Genomic DNA, 6,865 nt, shown 5'->3' on the forward strand with positions numbered 1-6,865 from the left:
CCAAACCAGGAGGTGATGTTGCCAGTCAGGATGCTCTCTATTGTACATGAGTAGAAGTTCCTAAGGATCTTCTGACTGACTTGGAACTTCCTTAGGCTCCTGAGGAAGTAGAGGCGTTGTCGTGCCTTCTTCACAACACTGTCAATGTGTGTGGTCCATGTCAAGTCCTCGGATATGTGGGCTCCGAGGTACTTGAAACTGTTCACTCTCTCAACCGGTGCCCCGTCGATGCTGAGGGGGCTGTAGTCCTTGACCCCCGACCTCCTGAAGTCCACAATCATCTCTTTTGTTTTGCTGACGTTCAGGGAGAGGCAGTTCTCCTGACACCACTGTGACAGATTCTCTACCTCTTCCAGGTAGGCCCTCTCGTCGTTGGCAGAGATCAGGCCCACCACTACTGTGTCATCAGCAAATTTGATGATTGTGTTGTTGTTCCGCTGTGCCACGCAGTCATGTGTGTACAGGGAGTAGAGGAGGGGGCTCAGAACACAGCCCTGGGGGGCCCCTATGTTGAGCGTGATGGATGAGGAGGTGCAGTTGCCTGCCCTTACCACCTGGGGTCTGCCCGTCAGGAAGTCCAAGACCCACTGGCAGAGGTCCCTGAGCTTGGCTATGAGTTTGGAGGGGACTATGGTATTGAATGCTGAGCTGTAGTCGATGAACAGCATTCTCATATAGTTCCCCTGCCTCTTGTCCAGGTGTGATGCTGCTGTGTGCAGCACATGGGCTATGGCGTCCTCCGTGGACCTGTTGGGGCGATATGCAAATTGCAGGGGGTCCAGGTTGATGGGGAGGGAGGAACAGATGTAGCCCTTCACTAGCTTCTCAAAGCACTTCATGGCTATGGAGGTGAGGGCTACAGGGCGGTAGTCGTTGAGGCAAGCGGGCGTAGATTTTTTGGGTACAGGGATGATGGTGGACTTCTTCAGACAGGTGGGGATGACAGCCTGTTCTAAGGACAGGTTAAAGATGTCAGTGAATACCGGGGCCAGTTGGTCGGCACAGACTTTTAGGACGCGGCCGGGGATGCCGTCCGGTCCTGCTGCCTTCCTGATATTCACTTTTTTAAAGGTCCGCCTCACCTCATGCTCTGTTACCCTGAACACTGAGTCTCCATCAGCAGACCCCCCCCCCCCCCCATTGCCGTGGTTTGTAGGCTGGTGTTGTTATTCACAGCCTCAAACCTCGCATAGAAGGTATTGAGATCATTTGCTAAGGAGATGTCACTGTTCAGTTTGAGGGAGGTGCCTTTGTAATCTGTCATTGTTCTGAGGCCCTGCCACATACCTCTAGAGTCAGCCTCTTCAAACTGAAGTTCAACTTTATCCCTGTAACGCCGTTTTGCCTCTATTACTGCTCTCCTGACGTTGTATCTTGCCGTCTTGTGTTCTTCCATGTTGCCTGTCACCAGCCCGGTGTTGTAGGCTGAGGTGTGCACTTTCAGAGCCTCACGGACGGATTTATCTACCCAGGGCTTTTGATTTGGGTAGATTCTAATTGTGGTAGAGGGGATTGTTTCTTCTACCAGAGTACAGACAAAGTCAAGCACCGTTTCAGTGTATTCGTTAATATTGGCTGTGTTATCACGGAATACACTCCAGTCTGTGCATTCAAGCGCAGCTTGGAGTGTCTCCTCTGACGTCACAGTCCAACGCTTAACCTCTCGCGATACTACCGGCGTTCGCTTGAGACTTTGTTTATACTTTGGCAAAAGAAAGATGGCAGCGTGATCGGACTTACCGAATGGACTAAGAGCCTGTGACTTGTACCCATTCTTAAATTGCGAGTGTACATGGTCTAATATGTTCTCGCCTCTGGTGGGACAGGTCACATGCTGATAGAAATTCGGCAACACCTTTTTAAGACGCGCGCTGTTGAAATCGCCCAGAACCAAAATGGCAGCGTCAACGTTAGCTATCTGTAGTTTGTTTACCTCGTCGTGTAACTTTGAAAGTGCGGCCCCAGTGCTCGCGTGTGGTGGGCTGTACACTCCGATCATGATGATGGACGTTAACTCCCTCGGGAGAAAGAAAGGTCGGCATTTGATGGTGATATACTCCAGGTCTGGGGAGCAGTGGTTAGACAATTCCTTTGCGTTGCCTGTATCGCACCACTCCTTGTTTACCATGAAAGCAATGCCGCCTCCTTTCGTCTTTTGTGACTCTTCTGCCGTCCGGTCCTTGCGGAGAACGAAGAAGTGGTCTGCCGGTTCTATTGCATGATTCGGGACGTCTGGAGACAGCCAAGTTTCTGTGAAACAGAGGACGTTGCAGTCCCGAATGTCCCTCTGGAATTGGATCCGTGCTCTGATGTCGTCCAGTTTATTTCCTATCGATTGCACATTGGCCAACAATATGCTGGGCAATGTGGTTCTGTGTCGTTTGGACCTCAATCTATTTCGGACCCCAGCTCGTCTTCCTCGCCGTCGCGCCTTCTCCTTGCCTCGGCCACAACAAAGGATTTCGGCGGGCCACTGCTGTTGTTCAGCAATCCGATCCAGAGAGCAATCCAATCTGTAAGTTTTCCTTAATCCAATGTCGATGATTGACTGACGGTCATACACATATAATGCACCAACAGTTGGTGCAAATAAAACTCTTAAAACTATAAAAATTAACAAAAGTAAGCACAGTCTCGACGGAGCGATCAGAAAGGCAGCCGGTCGGAGCAGCGCCATCCTCTTACTGTACAGCATGTCCATATAAAGGTAACTTCAAGAGCTCTCTTCAACGCCTTCTGAAAGCGCGAGAGATCCTCCATGCATTGGGCTCCTCGTAGCGGTTGTAGAGAGGTTCCAGTTTCTGTTGTTTCTTCTGCCGACTGAGGTGCGTGGGGTCCGCCACTCTGTAGAAGGCCGGTGCGAGCTCCACCAGCCAGCGGGGGTCAATGGTGGTCACCCCTCGCATGTACTCCTTAGTGGTCAGGACCAGTTCCTGGTACACAAGCCATTCTGGCTGGCGGTTGAAGAGGGTGCTGGAGGGGTGGAGGTACACTACCTGCTGGTCGATCAGGGTGCGGTAGCCTTCCTGGGGATGTTTCCTGGCGGCATTCCTAAAGTAGCCGCTACAGACGGCTTTCTGTACCCTCACCGTAGATTTCCCACACGACACCACGTCCAACTTGTGTCTGTCCATGATGCTCATCATCTGTTTTCGGATGTCCTGAGCTCCCTTGAGGGAGCGAGTCTGGATGAAGTTCTCAAAACACCAGGGGTTGGCAAACTTGTTGTTCTTCCAGGAATTATAGACGGCCAGCAGGGTCAGGTGGTCTCCCTCCAGCTGGAAGAACTTGGCTTTCTTCTGGTCGGCCTGCGCCTGTTTGTCCTTGGGTCTATAGAAGATGTTCTGCACAGACAGCATGGAGACGATGGTGAGCATCTCTTCACTACATCTCAGGTGGACGGACATGATCAACATCTTACACAACATGGGCTCCAGAGGGAACTCAGCCATCCTTCGCCCCAGGCGTGTGAGCAGGCCTTCATTGTCCAGAGCTCCCAGAGTGTACAACTGCTCCATGGCTATAATCAGGGTCTCCATGGGGGGTGAATCCATGAAGTCAAATGCTAGAAGGTCATTAATCCCCATGGCCTTGAGAGACAGCACAGTGCTGGCCAAGTTAGTCCTCTGGATCTCAGGAACGTTGGTGGTCAGCATCTCATCTCTGTAGGCCCTCTCAGTGTAGAGCCTGTAACACTTCCCAGGACCTGTTCTACCAGCTCTGCCTGACCTCTGTTTGGCTTGGGCCTGTGATATCGGGGTCACCACCAGCTGGTCGATGCCGGTCTTGGAGTTGTATACTATCTGCTTGACAAAGCCAGGGTCCACCACATAATAGATCCCATCAATAGTCAGTGAGGTTTCAGCGATATTGGTGGCGATGATAACCTTTCTGCTGCCTGGGGGGGCAGGGTCAAAGATCCTCGTCTGCATCTCACTGGGCAGGGCAGCGTAGACGGGCAGGATGATCAGTTCAGGCACGTCGGGCCCCAGAGACTTCATCCGCTCATACAGGATCTCGCAGGCTGTGTCGATCTCCTCCTGACCGGTCAGAAACACCAGGACGTCACCTGGAGGCTCAGTCAGGTGGATCTGCATGACGGTGGTGAGACTGGCATCCAGGTAATCCGTCTCGGGTTCCTTGCAGTAGAGAACCTCCACTGGGAAGGTTCTCCCTGGGATTGTGAAGATGGGGGCCTCAAAGAAATACTGAGAGAACTTGACGGCATCCAGCGTGGCAGAAGACACGATCAGCTTCAACTCCTTGCGTTTCAGTATTGTCTTTTTGAGCAGGCCAAACAGCACGTCGGTGTGGATGGTTCTCTCGTGGGCCTCGTCCAGCATGATGATGGTGTACTGGCTCATGTCCGGATCCAGGAGACATTCCCTCTGCAGCATGCCATGCGTCATGTACTTGATGACTGTCTCGATGCTCGTGCAGTCCTCAAAGCGGATGGTGTAGCCCACCTCTTGGCCCAGACAGCAACCATACTCCTCAGAGACCCTCGTGGCTACAGACTTGGCAGCCATACGACGGGGCTGAGTGCAGCCGATCTTCCCCCGGGCGGTGTAGCCTGCCTCAGCCAGGTACTGGGTGATCTGGGTGGTCTTCCCGGAGCCGGTCTCTCCCACTACAATCAGAATCTGGTTGTTATGGACAGCCTGAATGAGCTGCTCCTTGAGCTTGTAGATGGGCAGGCTCTCTCTCTGCTCCAGGATAGAGAGCACGGTCTTCTTGCCGTAAGAGACCGTGTTTCCCCCAAAGGCATATCGTTTCCACTCTGGGAGATTTTCAGGCATCGCTCCGATGCCTCTCATGTTGGCAGCAATCTGCCTCCCTTCATAGTCAGGCATGGGGTCGATCCAATGCTTGTTGAGACCCGTAGGGATGGAGTCCATCTCTTCTGCGCGCAGCGCCTGCTTCAGCTCTCGTCTCTCCTTGGACAGAGCACTCTGCATCATGGCTGCCTGGGAGAGGGAGCCATCTGGATTCTTGACAATTTTGACCGGGCTCATGTTCATGGTATATTTGGTCTGTCCTCTCAGGACCGGTGGCTCTTCCTCGACCAGATCAACCTCCAGGTCTTGATCCTCTTCGTCGTCTATGTTTGGCATGATGCCCGTCTCCTCGTCGAATTCAGGGAACTCTTCTTTTGGTAGGACATTGGCTGCAACCATCTGTTTGATCTCCCACTTCTCCAGGTCCATTATCTTGGCGAGCCTCTTGCGCTCCGTGGGGTTCTCCTCCAGCTCCAGCAGGGCAGGGTCGACGGGACGGTCCGGGTTCCTCATGGCATCGTCCCCGATCCCGAGGTCCAGGTTCCTCCTCTGGTTAGGGTTCAGGTCCTCCCCGGTCTCCTGCTCCACATCCTTCATGCTGAGGCTGGCTTTGGTTCCGGTAAACGACAGCACTTTGACCTTTACTTTCTGGCCTTTGCTGACGACGTCCGCTACGTTAGCGATTCGCCCCTCTTTGCGCAGCTCTGAGATGTGCACCAGTCCTTCCCAGCGTTTCCTCAGTCCCTCCAGCTGCACGAAGCAGCCAAACTGCCTCATGCTGCTGATCTTGCCGTCGGTCCACGAGTCTGTCTCTGTGTTTGTCCGCCACCTCCGAGTCTTTGTCTTCGTCTCTGCGGGGGCTGGGCGAGCGGTCGCTCCAGCGGGATGCGTGCTTCCTTCTGCGCTTGTGGTTCCTGTCGCCGTCGCCGATTGCGAGCGGGACTGAGATCGCCGGCGTCCGCCATCCCTGTCTCGGTCTCGACTTCTATTGTCTTGTCGATCCTGGTCTGGCCTGCTGGGATCAGAGCTCGTTCCACTGACACTGGGCATGAGCATCTCCAGCTCCTTCATAGCAGCTGCTGCCACCATCTCATCGTCTTTATCGTCTTTATCCAGACGGGGAGGTGAGATCCTCCATACAGAAGCTCCATCAGTCTGACATAAAGCTGTATATATCTCTTGTATCTTCTCTTTCAGCTTCTCCTTTTCACTCTTTGGCTTCACTGGCACATCTTTACTCGTTGATGGTGATGGGCGCATTGTTTGAATAAATCTGAGCAGATTACCGGTAAGAGTATCTGTGAAATCTGCTCAATTTTTAAGCAGAATGGCTTTGAATCTCTCAAATGTTGGATGTTGTTCAGCTAGGTTGATGATAAATTCAGCCAGATCTTTCTCGCTTATTCCCAAATGATTTTCCAGTTCAGTGCACACCTTTGACACTAAAGACAGATATTCGAGGCGTTTGATTTCTTCTAAATCTGCCATTCTTCTTGTTTATTATTTCTGACCTGACCAGCAAGTTTTTTTCTTCTCTTCCTCCCTTCTTATAGGAGAATATCCGTACACAGGGTGATGGGTGGTCTGGACTGCTCTGGGATGCTGGTTGAGAATTGCCGGTTTCAGTCTGTTGTTTGGTCCATTCAGTCAGGTCAGTGCTGGTTGTTCGGATGCCGAGGAGAAGAGCGAGATGGCTTTGGAATCGCCTGTTCCGGAACGTTCTATTATGACATCATACGATGACATCACAAAGGTTCCAGAACCTTCTATCATGACATCATAAGGTTGTTCTAGAATGTTTTACGTTCTAGAAAGTTCTATTATGACATCACCACAAACATTACAGAATGTTCTATGTTCCAGAAAGATGTCCTATTATCACATCAAACTGTGACATCACAAATGTTCTTACATAATAGCATTACCTATTTATGTCCCTATGACTAAATAGTTATGAATCTGAACCCTGGGTTACATCCTCCCCTTCTATCCTAATGCACGTCCCCCTGCATATTATCCCAGGACTACATTATCACAATCCTATGGGGTTCTGGGGAGTCGGAGTCATCTAAAGAGTCTGCGATTAC

At 51.8% G+C, this 6,865-nt stretch overlaps 1 pseudogene across 1 annotated transcript; it reads right to left on the reverse strand.

Moving 5' to 3' along the window:
- Nucleotides 1-2,726: 2,726 nt before the first annotated feature.
- On the reverse strand, nt 2,727-6,302 carry LOC311234019 (ATP-dependent RNA helicase DHX8-like; annotated as a pseudogene). Its single transcript has one exon. The product of its transcript is annotated as an ATP-dependent RNA helicase DHX8-like (transcript).
- Nucleotides 6,303-6,865: the final 563 nt, after the last annotated feature.

The sequence above is a fragment of the Notolepis coatsorum genome, assembly GCF_963971535.1.
Source record: "Notolepis coatsorum genome assembly, chromosome: 9".
Classification (NCBI taxonomy): Eukaryota; Metazoa; Chordata; class Actinopteri; order Aulopiformes; family Paralepididae; genus Notolepis; species Notolepis coatsorum.